Here is a 19612-nt window from a genome sequence, read left to right on the forward strand (position 1 = left end):
CTTGTTATGATGTCATATAGGGCAGTCTGTGCACAAACGCCACCCTCCCTCAGCATTTCGCTTGGGAGATCATCTCTGCCCGCTGCCTTTCCTGGTCTCAGACTCCGGATCGCCTTCAATACTTCCTCAGCAGATGGCACCTCAGCCAGCCACTCACAGGGGGTGACTTCATCCAATATTTGAGGCACCGCAGCCTCAGCAGGGTCATCCTCACTTTGTGCCACGATGTTTTCCTGGCTGAGGGATTTTCCCTCCCCCAGGACCTCACAGAAATGCTCAGCAAATCTGCGAACCTGTTCCTGGGGGTCGGAAATTGGATCACCGTTTTTTCCCCTAATGATGGTAATAGGTGTGGTGCTGCAGGTTACTTTTTTGATGGAGTTAAATAGAGATTTGTGATCACGGGCCACTGAGGCAGACTCCAACTCCTCAGCAACCCGCGACCACCACCCATCCTTGCAGCGCCTCACGGCTCTCCGAACCTCCGAGCGAAGGCTGCGGTAAGCCTCCTCATTCTCTGACGTGGGATTCTGTAGCCGATGACAGTGGGCCTGTCGCTTTTTCTCAACCATCCTGAACAACTCCTCTGTCATCCAGGGTGTCTGGGGAGGTCTGGACCGCGTACCCAAAGCAGCCATTGCAGCTGCATGAGTCACAGTCCTAAACCTCGCCCATTTACCCTCGACATCAGGAGGAGTCGGGGACGATGCCAATCCCAGCCGCAAGCGATGATGAAATTCTCGCTTGCAACTTTCATCAGATAACTGAGACCAGGCCACTTTAGGTTGGAATGGGGTCCTGGGTGTACACCCACCACCGGAGTGGAAGAATGGCAGGCGCATCTTACAGATGACTAGTCGATGGTCAGAGGGCAGATCAGCTCCACGGTAGGTCCTGGTGTCAAGGACATGGGCTCGCATTCGCTGGTCCGTCACTATGTAGTCCAGCAGATGTTCTTGCTTGGACCCGGCATGCATCCATGATGTTGTGTGGATGCGCCGATGCCGGAACAGCGTGTTGGTAATTACAAGCCCATGGGCTGCACAAAAATCTAGCAGCCTCCTACCGTTGTTATTGAGCTGATCTGGCCCATGCCCTCCAATCACTCCAGACCAGTAGCACCACCAGCAGCAGCAGCAGCACCAGCACCACCAGCACCACCACCACCATCACCACCACCATCACCACCACCAGCACCACCACCACCACCATCACCACCACCACCATCACCACCACCATCACCACCACCACCATCACCACCACTACCATCACCACCACCATCACCACCACCATCACCACCACCAGCACCACCACCACCACCATCACCACCATCACCATCACCACCACCACCACGTGGTGCAGCCGCCACCGCCCCCATTATCCCCGACCCGACCTTCCTACCAGCTGCTCACTCGGCAGGAGAACCTGTCTACATCCGAGTCGTTGACTGCCGTGCACACCCTCAAAGTTGCCTGTGTGTGTCTGCAGCAATGATTCAAGGGCAGTATGCAGGTCCTCCGCCTGCATACAGCCAACAGGGGTACCCGCAGGGACCCCAGCCAGGGTACCCGCAGGGACCCCAGCCAGGGTACCCGCAGGGACCCCAGCCAGGGTACCCGCAGGGACCTCAGCCGGGGTACCCACAGGGACCTCAACCGGGGTACCCACAGGACCCTGGCTATGCTGGGCAAGGCTACGGATACCCTCCACAGACGGGTGAGTGAGTGGGTGGGTGGGTGGGTGAGTGAGTGAGAGGGTGAGTGAGAGGGTGAGTGAGTGAGTGGGTGAGTGGGAGGGTGAGAGGGTGAGTGAGTGAGTGAGAGACTGAGTGAGTGAGAGGGTGAGTGAGTGAGTGAGTGGGTGAGTGAGTGAGTGAGTGTGTGAGTGAGTGAGTGAGAGGGTGAGTGAATGAGTGAGAGGGTGAGTGAGTGAGTGGGTGAGTGAGTGAGTGAGAGGGTGAGTGAGTGGGTGAGTGAGTGAGTGAGTGGGTGAGTGAGTGAGTGGGTGAGTGAGTGAGTGAGAGGGTGAGTGAATAAGTGAGTGAGAGGGTGAGTGAGTGAGAGGGTGAGTGGGTGAGTGAGTGAGTGGGTGAGTGAGTGAGTGAGAGGGTGAGAGGGTGAGGGGGTGAGTGAGTGAGTGAGAGGGTGAGTGAGTGAGAGGGTGAATGAGTGAGTGAGTGGGTGAGTGAGTGAGTGGGTGAGTGAGTGAGTGAGTGGGTGAGTGAGTGAGAGGGTGAATGAGTGAGTGAGAGGGTGAGTGAGTGGGTGAGTGTGTCTGTGTGTCTGCCACTGTTTGTGTGTGTGCCACTGTGTATCACTGTGGTCCGGCAAAAACAACCACCTACCTCCTCGCGGTGCCGGACGGCAACGCTGTGGTGGGCAATGCCGTAGGGGGAGGGCCAACTCAGATTGGCCTTTGCCTTCATGGCGTTTGTAACCACCACAACGGCCATATGGGGGCTCTGGACGGGTATGAAGGGCTGGTAACCCCTCCACCTTCAATTAACCACCACCAAGCTACGGGGAAAAACATTTAGTAAGCTTGTGCCGGAGGCCCCGGGGGGACAGGCGTCAATGACGTCTCCTGGCCAAACCGCCTTTGGCGGAGCCAGGAGATTGAATCTCTACCCTCGGGGCTCCTCCAGAAACAACGAAAAGCCACTACGGATGGCCACGTGGAATGTTCGAATGCTCACTGCGGTAGGAGAGGCTGCCACTCCTCCGTCGGGAGCTGGACCGGTACCGCCTGGATCTCTGTGGCATTCAGGAGGTCCGGTGGACCGGTTCTGGCTCCTGCCACCATGAGGGGTGGACAGTCCTCTACTCGGGGCAGCAGACTGCCAAACAACAGGGAGTGGCTCTTCTTTTGAACAAAAGAATGAAGGGGGCGTGGGAGCGTGGCGGTGAGGTGTGGGAAGCTGTAAGCCCCAGGCTACTTTGGGCTCTCCTTCCCATCAGCCGGAGGCGAGGAATGGCGGTCGTGGTTACTTATGCCCCCACCGAAGATGAAAATCCGTGGAGGGATGCAGGCAAGGCCGATGAGTCAGATGCCTTCTATGACCTCCTGTCACAGGTGCTGGCTAAAGTGGCCCCTCGGGATAGAGTCATCATGTTGGGTGACTTCAATGCCCGAGTTGGTCAGGATGCTGGCACCTGGCCTGGAGTGATTGGAGGGCATGGGTCAGATCAGCTCAATAACAACGGTAGGAGGCTGCTAAATTTTTGTGCAGCCCATGGGCTTGTAATTACCAACACGCTGTTCCGACATCGGCGCATCCACACAACATCATGGATGCATGCCGGGTCCAAGCAAGAACATCTGCTGGACTACATAGTGACGGACCAGCGGGTGCGAGCCCATGTCCTTGACACCAGGACCTACCGTGGAGCTGATCTGCCCTCTGACCATCGACTAGTCATCTGTAAGATGCGCCTGCCATTCTTCTACTCCGGTGGTGGGTATACACCCAGGACCCCATTCCAACCTAAAGTCGCCTGGTCTCAGTTATCGGATGAAAGTTGCAAGCGAGAATTTCATCATCGCTTGCAGCTGGGGTTGGTATCGTCCCCCACTCCTCCTGATGTCGAGGGTAAATGGGCGAGGTTTAGGACTGTGACTCATGCAGCTGCAATGGCTGCTTTGGGTACGCGGTCCAGACCTCCCCAGAGACCCTGGCTGACAGAGGAGGTGTTCAGGATGGTTGAGAAAAAGCGACAGGCCCACTGTCATCGGCTACAGAATCCCACGTCAGAGAATGAGGAGGCTTACCGCAGCATTTGCTCGGAGGTTCGGAGAGCCGTGAGGCGCTGCAAGGATGGGTGGTGGTCGCGGGTTGTTGAGGAGATGGAGTCTGCCTCAGTGGCCCGTGATCACAAATCTCTATTTAACTCCATCAAAAAGTAACCTGCAGCGCCACACCTATTACCATCATTAGGGGAAAAAACTGTGATCCAATCTCCGACCTCCAGAAACAGGTTTGCAGATTTGCTGAGCATTTCTGTGAGGTCCTGGGGGAGGGAAAATCCCTCAGCCAGGAAAACATCGTGGCACAAAGTGAGGATGACCCTGCTGAGGCTGCGGTGCCTCAAATATTGGAAGAAGTCACCCCCTGTGAGTGGCTGGCTGAGGTGCCATCTGTTGAGGAAGTACTGAAGGCAATCCGGAGTCTGAGACCAGGAAAGGCAGCGGGCAGAGATGATCTCCCAAGCGAAATGCTGAGGGAGGGTGGCGTTTGTGCACAGACTGCCCTATATGACATCATAACAACAGTCTGGACCACTGGACGGGTTCCGCAGGATTGGAAGGATGACCTGGTGGGCCCCCTCTTTAAGAAGGGGGACCGCACAGACTGTAATAAGTACAGGGGCATCTCACTCCTCAGTGTGCCGGGAAAGGTCCTGGCAAGGATTATTCAGCATCGCCTTGCCAGGCATGCTGAGGAGAGGCTTGCGGAGCCCCAATGCGGTTTCAGGAAAGGGCGGTCCTGCACAGATGCCATATTTTCTGTCCGTCTGCTACAGCAGAGGTGTAGGGATTTCCAACAAGACCTACATCTCTGCTTTATTGACCTGGTCAAGGCATTTGATACCATCAGTAGGCCTGGGCTCTGGGTCGTTCTTCGTGCTTTTGGAGTACCTGACCCTCTGCTCACGATCATTAAGGACCTTCATGATGGTGAGCGGGCCCGGGTAAAACTACATGGCCGGGAGTCAGAGCCATTCCCTGTACACCTTGGGGTGCGACAGGGATGTCCTCTGGCTCCCATATTATTTAACATCTATTATGACCACGTAGTTCGTGAAGCCTTCAATAGCTCTACCGGGGGAATCACAATATGGTACAGATATAATGGGAGGCTGATCGATGCCCGGGTGCGGTCAAGGGATGGCTCCCTATTGCTCAACCACGTTATGTATGCTGATGATTTGGTAATAGCTGCTCAGTCAGAGGAGGAGTTGGAGACGCTGCTGCTGAGACTGGAGCGTGCCACTAAGAGGTGGGGCCTTACCATCAGCCCCACCAAAACTAAGCACCTGCCTGGGTATTTTGTACCATCGGACACTCCACCCCCACAACTCCCAATCGGTGATGGGGCAGTTGTGGAGAGAGTGGAGAGTTTCCCATACCTGGGCAGTGTGCTTATGACTGGCTCCAGTTTAACAGCAGAGGTCTCACTCCGAATCAGTCGAGCGGCAATATCTTTTCATCGGTTGCGTAACGCTGTGTGGAAGCTACCTGGTCTGTCGCTCCGCACTAAGCTTCAGGTCTTCTCGGCCACGGTCATTCCCTCCCTTCTCTACGCTTGCGAAACGTGGACCCCCCTAATGGAACATCTTCGCTGGTTAGAAACATTTAGGCTGGCCTGCCTACGATCCATCCTGGGTTTAACCAGACTGGATTGTGTGAGGAGCTCACAAATCCTTGAAAGATCTGGGCAGGGTCCCATCGGTGAGCTCCTCCGGCAGGCAAGGCTGCGATGGCTGGGTCATGTAGCCCGCAGGCCCAGCCACCGCATGCCGAAACAGCTTTTGTTTGGCCGGATTGAGGGGGCTAAGCGGGCGCGGCACGGGCTAGAGAAGAGATGGAGTGATGTGGTACAGGAGGACGTGGAGCTGAGTGGACTTGCCGATGACTGGTACCAGCGGTGTCAAGATCGGCCTCTGTGGAGGAGGCTCGTGAAGGATGCTACTGGGCAGTTGGAGGCAGTCGCCCTCCAACAACAACGGAGGGCGTAGGAGCGACGCTCAGAACAACGAGCGGAGCGCCGGGTGGCTAAAGCACAGCAGGTTGGCACAGTAGGGGGCACAGGTGGTGCATCAGCCAGTCATCTCAGTCAGTCGACCCGTGGCACCTGGGTCTGCCCCGTGACCTCCTGCCAGCGGGCGTTCGACACTTCACGTGGCCTCAGGGTGCACATAGCCTGGCACAAGCGTCGTGGTGACGTCACCGCCACTTAGTGGCGAATGGCGGTTGTTGTTGTTGTCACTGTGTGTGTGTCACTGTGTGTGTGTCACTGTGTGTGTCACTGTGTGTGTCACTGTGTGTGTGTCACTGTGTGTGTCACTGTGTGTGTGTGTCACTGTGTGTCACTGTGTGTGTGTGTCACTGTGTGTGTGTCACTGTGCGTGTCACTGTGTGTGTGTGTCACTGTGTGTGTCACTGTGTGTGTGTGTCACTGTGTGTGTGTGTCACTGTGTGTGTGTGTCACTGTGTGTGTCACTGTGTGTGTGTCACTGTGTGTGTCACTGTGTGTGTCACTGTGTGTGTGTGTCACTGTGTGTGTGTGTCACTGTGTGTGTCACTGTGTGTGTGTGTCACTGTGTGTGTGTGTCACTGTGTGTGTGTGTCACTGTGTGTGTCACTGTGTGTGTGTGTCACTGTGTGTGTGTGTCACTGTGTGTGTGTGTCACTGTGTGTGTGTGTCACTGTGTGTGTGTGTCACTGTGTGTGTCACTGTGTGTGTCACTGTGTGTGTCACTGTGTGTGTGTGTCACTGTGTGTGTGTCACTGTGTGTGTCACTGTGTGTGTGTGTCACTGTGTGTGTCACTGTGTGTAGTTGTAGTGATGCAGGAGGCACCTCGAAGTGAAGATTCCTGCCTCACCGGCTGTATGGCTGCGCTGTGTTGCTGCTGCCTGTGGGACATGCTCACCTAGTCACTCACCTAGTCACTCACCTAGTCACTCACACAGTCACTCACCTAGTCACTCACCTAGTCACTCACCTAGTCACTCACACAGTCACTCACCTAGTCACTCACCTAGTCACTCACCTAGTCACTCACACAGACACTCACACAGACACTCACCTAGTCACCTAGTCATTCACCTAGTCACTCACACAGTCACTCACCTAGTCACTCACACAGTCACTCACACAGACACTCACCTAGTCACTCACACAGTCACTCACCTAGTCACTCACACAGTCACTCACACAGACACTCACCTAGTCACTCACCTAGTCACTCACACAGTCACTCACCCAGTCACTCACCTAGTCACTCACACAGTCACTCACCTAGTCACTCACCTAGTCACTCACACAGACACTCACACAGACACTCACCTAGTCACTCACCTAGTCACTCACACAGACACTCACCTAGTCACTCACCTAGTCACTCACACTGTCACTCACCTAGTCACTCACCTAGTCACTCACCTAGTCACTCACCTAGTCACTCACACAGTCACTCACCTAGTCACTCACCTAGTCACTCACCTAGTCACTCACACAGACACTCACCTAGTCACTCACACAGACACTCACCTAGTCACTCACCTAGTCACTCACCTAGTGACTCACCTAGTCACTCACCTAGTCACTCACACAGTCACTCACCTAGTCACTCACCTAGTCACTCACCTAGTCACTCACACAGACACTCACCTAGTCACTCACACAGACACTCACCTAGTCACTCACCTAGTCACTCACTTAGTGACTCACCTAGTCACTCACCTAGTCACTCACCTAGTCACTCACCTAGTCACTCACCTAGTCACTCACACAGTCACTCACCTAGTCACTCACCTAGTCACTCACACAGACACTCACACAGACACTCACCTAGTCACCTAGTCATTCACCTAGTCACTCACACAGTCACTCACCTAGTCACTCACACAGTCACTCACACAGACACTCACCTAGTCACTCACCTAGTCACTCACCTAGTCACTCACACAGACACTCACCTAGTCACTCACCTAGTCATTCACCTAGTCACTCACACAGTCACTCACCTAGTCACTCACACAGTCACTCACACAGACACTCACCTAGTCACTCACCTAGTCACTCACCTAGTCACTCACCTAGTCACTCACACAGACACTCACCTAGTCACTCACCTAGTCACTCACCTAGTCACTCACACAGACACTCACACAGACACTCACCTAGTCACTCACCTAGTCACTCACACAGACACTCACCTAGTCACTCACACAGACACTCACACAGTCACTCACCTAGTCACTCACCTAGTCACTCACACAGTCACTCACCTAGTCACTCACCTAGTCACTCACACAGACACTCACACAGACACTCACCTAGTCACTCACCTAGTCACTCACCTAGTCACTCACACAGTCACTCACCTAGTCACTCACCTAGTCACTCACCTAGTCACTCACACAGTCACTCACCTAGTCACTCACCTAGTCACTCACACAGACACTCACACAGTCACTCACCTAGTCACTCACACAGACACTCACCTAGTCACTCACACAGACACTCACCTAGTCACTCACCTAGTCACTCACCTAGTCACTCACACAGTCACTCACACAGTCACTCACCTAGTCACTCACCTAGTCACTCACCTAGTCACTCACACAGTCACTCACCTAGTCACTCACACAGTCACTCACCTAGTCACTCACACAGTCACTCACACAGTCACTCACCTAGTCACTCACCTAGTCACTCACCTAGTCACTCACCTAGTCACTCACCTAGTCACTCACCTAGTCACTCACACAGACACTCACCTAGTCACCTAGTCATTCACCTAGTCACTCACACAGTCACTCACCTAGTCACTCACACAGTCACTCACACAGACACTCACCTAGTCACTCACCTAGTCACTCACCTAGTCACTCACACAGACACTCACCTAGTTACTCACCTAGTCACTCACCTAGTCACTCACCTAGTCACTCACCTAGTCACTCACACAGACACTCACACAGACACTCACCTAGTCACTCACCTAGTCACTCACCTAGTCACTCACCTAGTCACTCACACAGACACTCACACAGTCACTCACCTAGTCACTTACCTAGTCACTCACCTAGTCACTCACACAGACACTCACACAGTCACTCACCTAGTCACTCACACAGACACTCACCTAGTCACTCACCTAGTCACTCACACAGACACTCACACAGTCACTCACACAGACACTCACCTAGTCACTCACACACTCACTCACACAGACACTCACCTAGTCACTCACACACTCACTCACACAGACACTCACCTAGTCACTCACACGGTCACTCACACAGTCACTCACACAGTCACTCACACAATCACTCACACAGTCACTCACCTAGTCACTCACCTAGTCACTCACAGTCACTCACCTAGTCACTCACCTAGTCACTCACACAGTCACTCACACACTCACCTAGTCACTCACACAGTCACTCACCTAGTCACTCACCTAGTCACTCACCTAGTCACTCACACAGACATTCACACAGTCATTCACCTAGTCACTCACCTAGTCACTCACCTAGTCACTCACCTACTCACTCACCTAGTCACTCACCTAGTCACTCACCTAGTCACTCACCTAGTCACTCACACAGACACTCACCTAGTCACTCACCTAGTCACTCACCTAGTCACTCACCTAGTCACTCACCTAGTCACTCACAGAGTCACTCACCTAGTGACTCACCTAGTCACTCACCTAGTCACTCACCTAGTCACTCACACAGTCACTCACCTAGTGACTCACCTAGTCACTCACCTAGTCACTCACCTAGTCACTCACACAGACACTCACACAGACACTCACCTAGTCACTCACCCAGTCACTCACCTAGTCACTCACCTAGTGACTCACCTAGTCACTCACCTAGTCACTCACACAGTCACTCACACAGACACTCACCTAGTCACTCACCTAGTCACTCACCTAGTCACTCACCTAGTGACTCACCTAGTCACTCACCTAGTCACTCACACAGTCACTCACACAGTCACTCACCTAGTCACTCACACAGACACTCACCTAGTCACTCACACAGACACTCACACAGACACTCACCTAGTCACTCACCTAGTCACTCACCTAGTCACTCACACAGACACTCACACAGTCACTCACCTAGTCACTCACCTAGTCACTCACACAGACACTCACCTAGTCACTCACCTAGTCACTCACCTAGTCACTCACACAGTCACTCACCTAGTCACTCACCTAGTCACTCACCTAGTCACTCACACAGACACTCACCTAGTCACTCACCTAGTCACTCACCTAGTCACTCACACAGACACTCACCTAGTCACTCACCTAGTCACTCACCTAGTCACTCACACAGACACTCACCTAGTCACTCACCTAGTCACTCACCTAGTCACTCACCTAGTCACTCACACAGACACTCACACAGTCACTCACCTAGTCACTCACCTAGTCACTCACACAGACACTCACACAGTCACTCACCTAGTCACTCACCTAGTCACTCACCTAGTCACTCACACAGACACTCACCTAGTCACTCACCTAGTCACTCACCTAGTCACTCACACAGTCACTCACCTAGTCACTCACACAGTCACTCACACAGTCACTCACCTAGTCACTCACTTAGTCACTCACCTAGTCACTCACACAGTCACTCACCTAGTCACTCACACAGTCACTCACCTAGTCACTCACCTAGTCACTCACAGACACTCACCTAGTCACTCACACAGTCACTCACCTAGTCACTCACACAGTCACTCACCTAGTCACTCACCTAGTCACTCACACACTCACTCACCTAGTCACTCACCTAGTCACTCACCTAGTCACTCACACAGCCACTCACACAGTCACTCACCTTGTCACTCACCTAGTCACTCACCTTGTCACTCACCTAGTCACTCATACAGTCACTCACCTAGTCACTCACACAGTCACTCACACAGTCACTCACCTAGTCACTCACCTAGTCACTCACACAGTCACTCACCCAGTCACTCACACAGTCACTCACACAGTCACTCACCTAGTCACTCACACAGTCACTCACCTAGTCACTCGACTAGTCACTCACCTAGTCACTCACACAGTCACTCACAGTCACCACAACGCCTGTGCCAGGCTAGGTGCATGAGGAGGAGGTCAAGTGACAGACCCTCCAGGTGCCCATGGGTTGCCTGCTGCTTCTGTGCCAGGCTAGGTGCACCACCACCACCTGTGCCCCCTACTGTGCCAACAAAAGCTCCCCCAGGTAGCCTCTAACAGGGCTGTAGGGGCAAGTGCTGTTAGTAGAACAAAGACAAAGATCCCCCAGGTAGCCTCTAGCAGGCTGTAGGGGCAAGTGCTGTTAGTATTAAAGACAAAGATCCCCCAGGTAGCCTCTAGCAGGGCTGTAGGGGCAAGTGCTGTTAGCAAAGACAAAGATCCCCCAGGTAGCCTCTAGCAGGGCTGTAGGGGCAAGTGCTGTTAGTAGCAAAGACAAAGATCCCCCAGGTAGCCTCTAGCAGGGATGTAGGGACAAGTGGTTATTAGTAGCAAAGACAAAGATACCCCAGGTAGCCTCTAGCAGGGCTGTAGGGACAAGTGGTTATTAGTAGCAAAGACAAAGATACCCCAGGTAGCCTCTAGCAGGGCTGTAGGGGCAAGTGCTGTTAGTAGCAAAGACAAATATCCCCCAGGTAGCCTCTAGCAGGGCTGTAGGGGCAAGTGCTGTTAGTAGCAAAGACAAAGATCCCCCAGGTAGCCTCTAGCAGGGCTGTAGGGGCAAGTGCTGTTAGTAGCAAAGACAAAGATCCCCCAGGTAGCCTCTAGCAGGCTGTAGGGGCAAGTGCTGTTAGTAGCAGCAGCAGCGTCTATGAAGGCTACCGGCACTGTGGCTACACACAGAGGGGGTGGGTGGCCACCAGTACCACGCCCGGCCGCCTTTGTCTCCCCAGTGGCGATGTTTGTAAACATCACACCTGGTACTCATTTGAGGCTGAGTCGACCTAGGGGAGGCTCGGGACCTGTTCAGATAATCGTCACCCACACACACACACACACCCACTCGCTCACCCACCCAGCCACTCGCTCACTCACTCACCCATCTACTCACCCACTCACTCACACACCCACCCACTCACTCACCCACCCACTCACCCACCCACTCACTCACCCACTCACTAACCCACCCACTCACTCACCCACCCTCTCACCCACCCACTCACTCACTCACTCACCCACTCACTCACTCACCCACCCACCCACTCACTCACCCACTCACCCACTCACTCACCCACTCACTCACCCACCCACTCACCCACCCACTCACTCACCCACTCACTCACCCACCCACTCACCCACCCACACGCTCACTGCCTGTCCCATCAATGTGAATGTCTCCTTCTTGAAGTCACTGGGCTCTGTAATCGAATTAGCGCCAAGCCCGGCGCCTGCTTAATTTAATGATAACTAATAAATTATTAATTTGTGAAATACCTCTTCAATAAATATCTACAAAGTCCACTCGTGCCTGGATCTGCGTCTGTTTCAAAGACTCACAGAGCCAGACTGAGGCTCCCACAGGGTTCAGTGTTAATCACTGAGACTCACAGAGACAGACTGAGGCTCCCACAGGGTTCAGTGTTAATCACTGAGACTCACAGAGCCAGACTAAGCCTCCCACAGGGTTCAGTGTTAATCACTGAGACTCACAGAGCCAGACTAAGGCTCCCACAGGGTTCAGTGTTAATCACTGAGACTCACAGAGCCAGACTAAGGCTCCCACAGGGTTCAATGTTAATCACTGAGGCTCACAGAGCCAGACTAAGGCTCCCACAGGGTTCAGTGTTAATCACTCATGCTCACAGAGCCAGACTAAGGCTCCCACAGGGTTAAGTGTTAATCAGTGAGACTCACAGAGCCAGACTAAGGCTCCCACAGGGTTCAGTGTTAATCACTGATACAGAGCCAGACTGAGGCTCCCACAGGGTTCAGTGTTAATCACTGAGACTCACAGAGCCAGACAGAGGCTCCCACAGGGTTCATTGTTAATCACTAAGACTCACAGAGCCAGACTAAGGCTCCCACAGGGTTCAGTTGTTAATCACTGAGGCTCACAGAGACAGACTAAGGCTCCTACAGGGTTCAGTGTTAATCACTGAGACTCACAGAGCCAGACTGAGGCTCCCACAGGGTTCAGTGTTAATCACTGAGACTCACAGAGCCAGACTAAGGCTCCCACAGGGTTCAGTGTTGATCACTGAGACTCACAGAGCCAGACTAAGGCTCCCACAGGGTTCAGTGTTAATCACTGAGGCTCACAGAGCCAGACTAAGGCTCCCACAGGGTTCAGTGTTAATCACTGAGGCTCACAGAGCCAGACTAAGGCTCCCACAGGGTTCAGTGTTAATCACTAAGACTCATAGAGCCAGACTAAGGCTCCCACAGGGTTCAGTGTTAATCACCGAGACTCACAGAGCCAGACTAAGGCTCCCACAGGGTTCAGTGTTAATCACTGAGACTCACAGAGCCAGACTGAGGCTCCCACAGGGTTCAGTGTTAATCACTAAGACTCACAGAGCCAGACTGAGGCTCCTACAGGGTTCAGTGTTAATCACTGAGACTCACAGAGCCAGACTAAGGCTCCCACAGGGTTCAGTGTTAATCACTGAGGCTCACAGAAGCAGACTAAGGCTCCCACAGGGTTCAGTGTTAATCACTGGGGAGACTCACAGAGCCAGACTAAGGCTCCCGGCTCCCACAGGGTTCAGTGTTAATCACTGGGGCTCACAGAGACAGACTAAGGCTCCCACAGGGTTCAGTGTTAATCACTGAGACTCACAGAGACAGACTAAGGCTCCCACAGGGTTCAGTGTTAATCACTGGGGCTCACAGAGACAGACTAAGGCTCCCACAGGGTTCAGTGTTAATCACTGAGACTCACAGAGACAGACTAAGGCTCCCACAGGGTTCAGTGTTAATCACTGAGACTCACAGAGCCAGACTGAGGCTCCCACAGGGTTCAGTGTTAATCACTGAGGCTCACAGAGCCAGACTGAGGCTCCCACAGGGTTCAGTGTTAATCACTGAGGCTCACAGAGCCAGACTAAGGCTCCCACAGGGTTCAGTGTTAATCACTGAGGCTCACAGAGCCAGACTGAGGCTCCCACAGGGTTCAGTGTTAATCACTGAGGCTCACAGAGCCAGACTGAGGCTCCCACAGGGTTCAGTGTTAATCACTGAGACTCACAGAGCCAGACTGAGGCTCACTCCCATAGGGTTCAGTGTTAATCACTGAGACTCACAGAGCCAGACTAAGGCTCCCATAGGGTTCAGTGTTAATCACTGAGGCTCACAGAGCCAGACTAAGGCTCCCACAGGGTTCAGTGTTAATCACTGAGACTCACAGAGACAGACTGAGGCTCCCACAGGGTTCAGTGTTAATCACTGAGACTCACAGAGCCAGACTGAGGCTCCCACAGGGTTCAGTGTTAATCACTGAGACTCACAGAGCCAGACTAAGGCTCACTCCCACAGGGTTCAGTTTTAATCACTGAGACTCACAGAGCCAGACTAAGGCTCCCACAGGGTTCAGTGTTAATCACTGAGGCTCACAGAGCCAGACTAAGGCTCCCACAGGGTTCAGTGTTAATCACTGAGACTCACAGAGCCAGACTAAGGCTCACTCCCATAGGGTTCAGTGTTAATCACTGAGACTCACAGAGCCAGACTGAGGGTGGTTCTCCCAGAGCCCCCTGGAAGGTTCTAGAAGGGGGGGGGGGGGTGGTACAGCGGGGGGCGAGAGATTCCCCCGAGGTCGGCATCAAAGCCCCCAGAATGCACCGGGGCAGCGCTCTGAAGTCGTGGGCCTGAGCCGGCGCCCCCAACGGGGACATCGGCGTCCTCGTAAGCGGTGGGGCCCAGCGCGGGCCCCGGGGTGCCGGGCCAGCGTGGCCTCCGCTGGGTGGCCCTTAGCCGGTTGGCCTGAGGGCCGCCAGCGGTAGTGCACGTGGTCACGGTGAGGCCTCGGAGAGCACGTGGTCACAGTGGTAGTGCACGTGGTCTCAGTGGTAGTGCACGTGGTCACGGTGGTAGTGCACGTGGTCACAGTGGTGGTGCACGTCGTCACAGTGGTAGTGCACGTGGTCACAGTGGTAGTGCACGTGGTCTCGGTGATAGTAGTGCACGTGGTCACAGTGGTGGGGCACGTGGTCTCGGTGGTGGTGCACGTGGTCTCAGTGGTAGTGCACGTGGTCACAGTGGTGGGGCACGTGGTCACGGTGGTAGTGCACGTGGTCTCAGTGGTAGTGCACGTGGTCTCAGTGGTAGGCCTGAGAGAGCACGTGGTCACGGTGGTAGTGCACGTGGTCACAGTGGTGGTGCACGTGGTCTCAGTGGTAGTGCGCGTGGTCTCAGTGGTAGTGCACGTGGTCTCAGTGGTAGTGCACGTGGTCACAGCGGTAGTGCACGTGGTCTCAGTGGTAGTGCACGTGGTCTCAGTGGTGTGGTGCACGTGGTCTCAGTGGTAGTGCAAGTGGTCACAGTGGTAGTGCACGTGGTCTCGGTGGTAGTGCACGTGGTCACAGTGGTGGTGCACGTGGTCTCGGTGGTGGTGCACGTGGTCACAGTGGTGGTGCACGTGGTCTCAGTGGTGGTGCACGTGGTCACAGTGGAAGTGCACGTGGTCACGGTGGTGGTGCACGTGGTCACAGTGGTGGTGCACGTGGTCACAGTGGAAGTGCACGTGGTCACGATGGTAGTGCACGTGGTCACAGTGGTGGTGCACGTGGTCACAGTGGTAGTGCACGTGGTCTCAGTGGTGGTGCACGTGGTCTCAGTGGTAGTGCACGTGGTCTCAGTGGTGGTGGTGCACGTGGTCACAGTGGTGGTGCACGTGGTCTCAGTGGTAGTGCACGTGGTCTCAGTGGTGGTGGTGCACGTGGTCACAGTGGTGGTGCACGTGGTCTCAGTGGTAGTGCACGTGGTCTCAGTGGTAGTGCACGTGGTCACAGTGGTAGTGCACGTGGTCACAGTGGTGGGGCACGTGGTCACAGTGGTAGTGCACGTGGTCTCGGTGGTAGTGCACGTGGTCTCGGTGGTAGTGCACGTGGTCACAGTGGTGGTGCACGTGGTCTCGGTGGTGGTGCACGTGGTCACAGTGGTGGTGCACGTGGTCTCAGTGGTGGTGCACGTGGTCTCGGTGGTAGTGCACGTGGTCTCGGTGGTAGTGCACGTGGTCACAGTGGAAGTGCACGTGGTCACGGTGGTAGTGCACGTGGTCACAGTGGTGGTGCACGTGGTCACAGTGGAAGTGCACGTGGTCACAGTGGTGGTGCACGTGGTCACAGTGGTAGTGCACGTGGTCACAGTGGTGGTGCACGTGGTCTCAGTGGTGGTGCACGTGGTCTCAGTGGTAGTGCACGTGGTCACAGTGGTAGTGCACTTGAGCACGGTAAGGCCTCGGAGAGCACGTGGTCACGGTGGTAGTGCACGTGGTCTCAGTGGTAGTGCACTTGAGCACGGTAAGGCCTCAGAGAGCACGTGGTCTCAGTGGTGGTGCACGTGGTCTCAGTGGTAGTGCACGTGGTCTCAGTGGTAGTGCACGTGGTCTCAGTGGTAGTGCACGTGGTCACGGTGGTGGTGCACGTGGTCACTGTGGTAGTGCACGTGGTCACAGTGGTGGTGCACGTGGTCACAGTGGTGGTGCACGTGGTCACAGTGGTGGTGCACGTGGTCTCAGTGGTGGTGCACGTGGTCTCAGTGGTGGTGCACGTGGTCACAGTGGTGGTGCACGTGGTCACAGTGGTGGTGCACGTGGTCACAGTGGTAGTGCACGTGGTCTCGGTGGTAGTGCACGTGGTCTCGGTGGTGGTGCACGTGGTCTCAGTGGTAGTGCACCTGGTCACGGTGGTAGTGCACGTGGTCACAGTGGTGGTGCACGTGGTCTCAGTGGTGGTGCACGTGGTCTCAGTGGTGGTGCACGTGATCACAGTGGTGGTGCACGTGGTCTCGGTGGTAGTGCACGTGGTCTCAGTGGTGGTGCACGTGGTCTCAGTGGTAGTGCACGTGGTCTCAGTGGTGGTGCACGTGGTCACAGTGGTAGTGCACGTGGTCACGGTGGTAGTGCACGTGGTCACGGTGGTAGTGCACGTGGTCACAGTGGTGGTGCACGTGGTCTCAGTGGTGGTGCACGTGGTCTCAGTGGTGGTGCACGTGGTCACAGTGGTGGTGCACGTGGTCTCGGTGGTAGTGCACGTGGTCTCGGTGGTGGTGCACGTGGTCTCAGTGGTAGTGCACGTGGTCACGGTGGTAGTGCACGTGGTCACGGTGGTAGTGCACGTGGTCACGTTGGTGGTGCACGTGGTCACGGTGGTGGTGCACGTGGTCACGTTGGTGGTGCACGTGGTCACGGTGGTGGTGCACGTCAGTGGGAGTTTATTAAAACGTGTTTGCCCTCTAAGCCACGTCTCCAGCCACCGTGGGAATCCACTACAAATGTCAACACGGTCGTGATGCTGACCATGATGATGATCATGATTATGATGATCATGATGATTGATGATCAGCCACGTGGCTGAGCCGCTATCATGTTGTGATGGTCGACGTTCACACGTCAACGCGACCTAACACCAAAGTAAATTAAATTGTGAACGTTGTGATGGGCAGGTAGATACGGAGGTACATATACATCGGTGCAGTGAGGCCTAGCCTGACAAAATAACATCGAGATTGGTGTAGTCTGTGGGTCTCTGAAGTCTCTGTGTCTCTACATGTGACTCTAAGTATCTCTATGGGTCTCTATGTATCTCTATGGGTATCTGTGTCTCTACATGTGACTCTTAAGTATCTCTATGGGTCTCTATGTATCTGTAGGTATCTCTATGGGTCTCTATGTATCTCTATGGGTCTCTATGTATCTGTGTATCTATGTATCTCTATGGGTCAATATGTATCTCTATGTGTCTCTACATGTGACTCTATGTATCTCTATGTATCTCTATGGGTCTCTGTGTATCTCTATGAGTCTCGGTGTATCTCTGTGGGTCTCTGTGTATCTCTGTGGGTCTCTATGTATCTCTGTGGGTCTCTATGTATCTCTGTGGGTCTCTGTGTATCTCTGTGGGTCTCTGTGTATCTCTATGTATCTCTATGGGTGTCTATGTATCTCTATGGGTGTCTATGTATATCTATGTGTCTCTGTTATCTCTATGGGTCTCTATGTATCTCTATGGGTCTCTATGTATATCTATGTATCTCTATGTGTCTTTATGTATCTCTATGGGTCTCTGTGTATCTCTATGGGTGTCTATGTATCTCTATGGGTCTCTATGTATCTCTAAGTATCTCTATGTGTCTCTATGTGTCTCTGAGTCTCTATGGGTCTCTATGTATCTCTATGGGTCTCTGTGTATCTCTATGGGTCTCTGTTATCTCTATGGGTCTCTATGTATCTATATGCGTCTCTATGTATCTCTATGGGTCTCTATGTATCTCTATGGGTCTCTATTAGCTGTTGAAAGTGGTTTTTCAATATCCCAACTGAATGACTTCTTGTTCGATTGCAAAATAAAAAATAATCACTAAATTACTGAACCAATAAATAAAACGACTCGCACCACACAAATTAACAGCAAGCAAACACCGTGGCAAGATTTGAAAAAATAAAAATCACAATTTATTTTTATTGATTGTAAATTTCCACCTTCCCGTTTTTGCTGGAATTCACAAAAAAAATCTAAAATAAAATTTGTCGCGTCACCCACAGATCGAGTGGACTGTGTGGAGAACCCTCCACCACCCAGCAATAACATGGCGAGCCCTGATGTCTACTGTGTCTGTGATGTCTATGATGACTGTGATGTCTATGATGACTGTGATGTCTATGATGATGATTTCTGTGATGATGATGTCTGTGATGATGATGATGTCTATGATGATGATGTCCGTGATGATGTCTGTGATGATGATGTCTATGATGATGATGTCTGTGATGATGATGATGATGTCTATGATGATGATGTCCGTGATGATGTCTGTGATGATGATGTCTGTGATGATGATGTCTGTGATGATGATGTCTGTGATGATGGTGTCTGTGATGATGATGATGATGTCTATGATGATGATGTCCGTGATGATGTCTGTGATGATGATGTCTGTGATGATGATGTCTGTGATGATGATGATGATGATGATGTCTATGATGATGATGTCTATAATGATGATGTCTGTGATGATGATGTCTGTGATGATGATGTCTGTGATGATAATGTCTGTGATGATAATGTCTGTGATGATGATGATGTCTATGATGATGATGTCCGTGATGATGTCTGTGATGATGATGTCTGTGATGATGATGATAACTGTGATGATGATGATGTCTGTGATGATGGTGTCTGTGATGATGATGTCTGTGATGATGGTGTCTGTGATGATGATGTCTGTGATGATGATGTCTGTGATGATGATGTCTATGATGATGATGTCTGTGATGATGATGTCTGTGATGACTGTGATGTCTATGATGATGATGTCTGTGATGATAATGTCTGTGATGATGATGTCTAAGATGATGATGTCTGTGATGATGATGATGATGTATGTGATGATGATGATGTCTGTGATGATGATGTCTGTGATGATGATGATGATGATGTCTGTGATGATGATGATGACTGTGATGATGATGATGACTATGATGATGATGATGTCTAAGATGATGATGTCTGTGATGATGATGATGTATGTGATGATGATGATGATGTATGTGATGATGATGATGTCTGTGATGATGATGTCTAAGATGATGATGTCTGTGATGATGATGATGATGTATGTGATGATGATGATGTCTGTGATGATGATGTCTGTGATGATGATGATGATGATGTCTGTG

This window comes from Petromyzon marinus (assembly GCF_048934315.1).
Source record: "Petromyzon marinus isolate PM22_M1 ecotype Great Lakes invasive population chromosome 68 unlocalized genomic scaffold, UKy_Petmar_22M1.pri1.0 chr68_unloc.2, whole genome shotgun sequence".
Classification (NCBI taxonomy): Eukaryota; Metazoa; Chordata; class Hyperoartia; order Petromyzontiformes; family Petromyzontidae; genus Petromyzon; species Petromyzon marinus.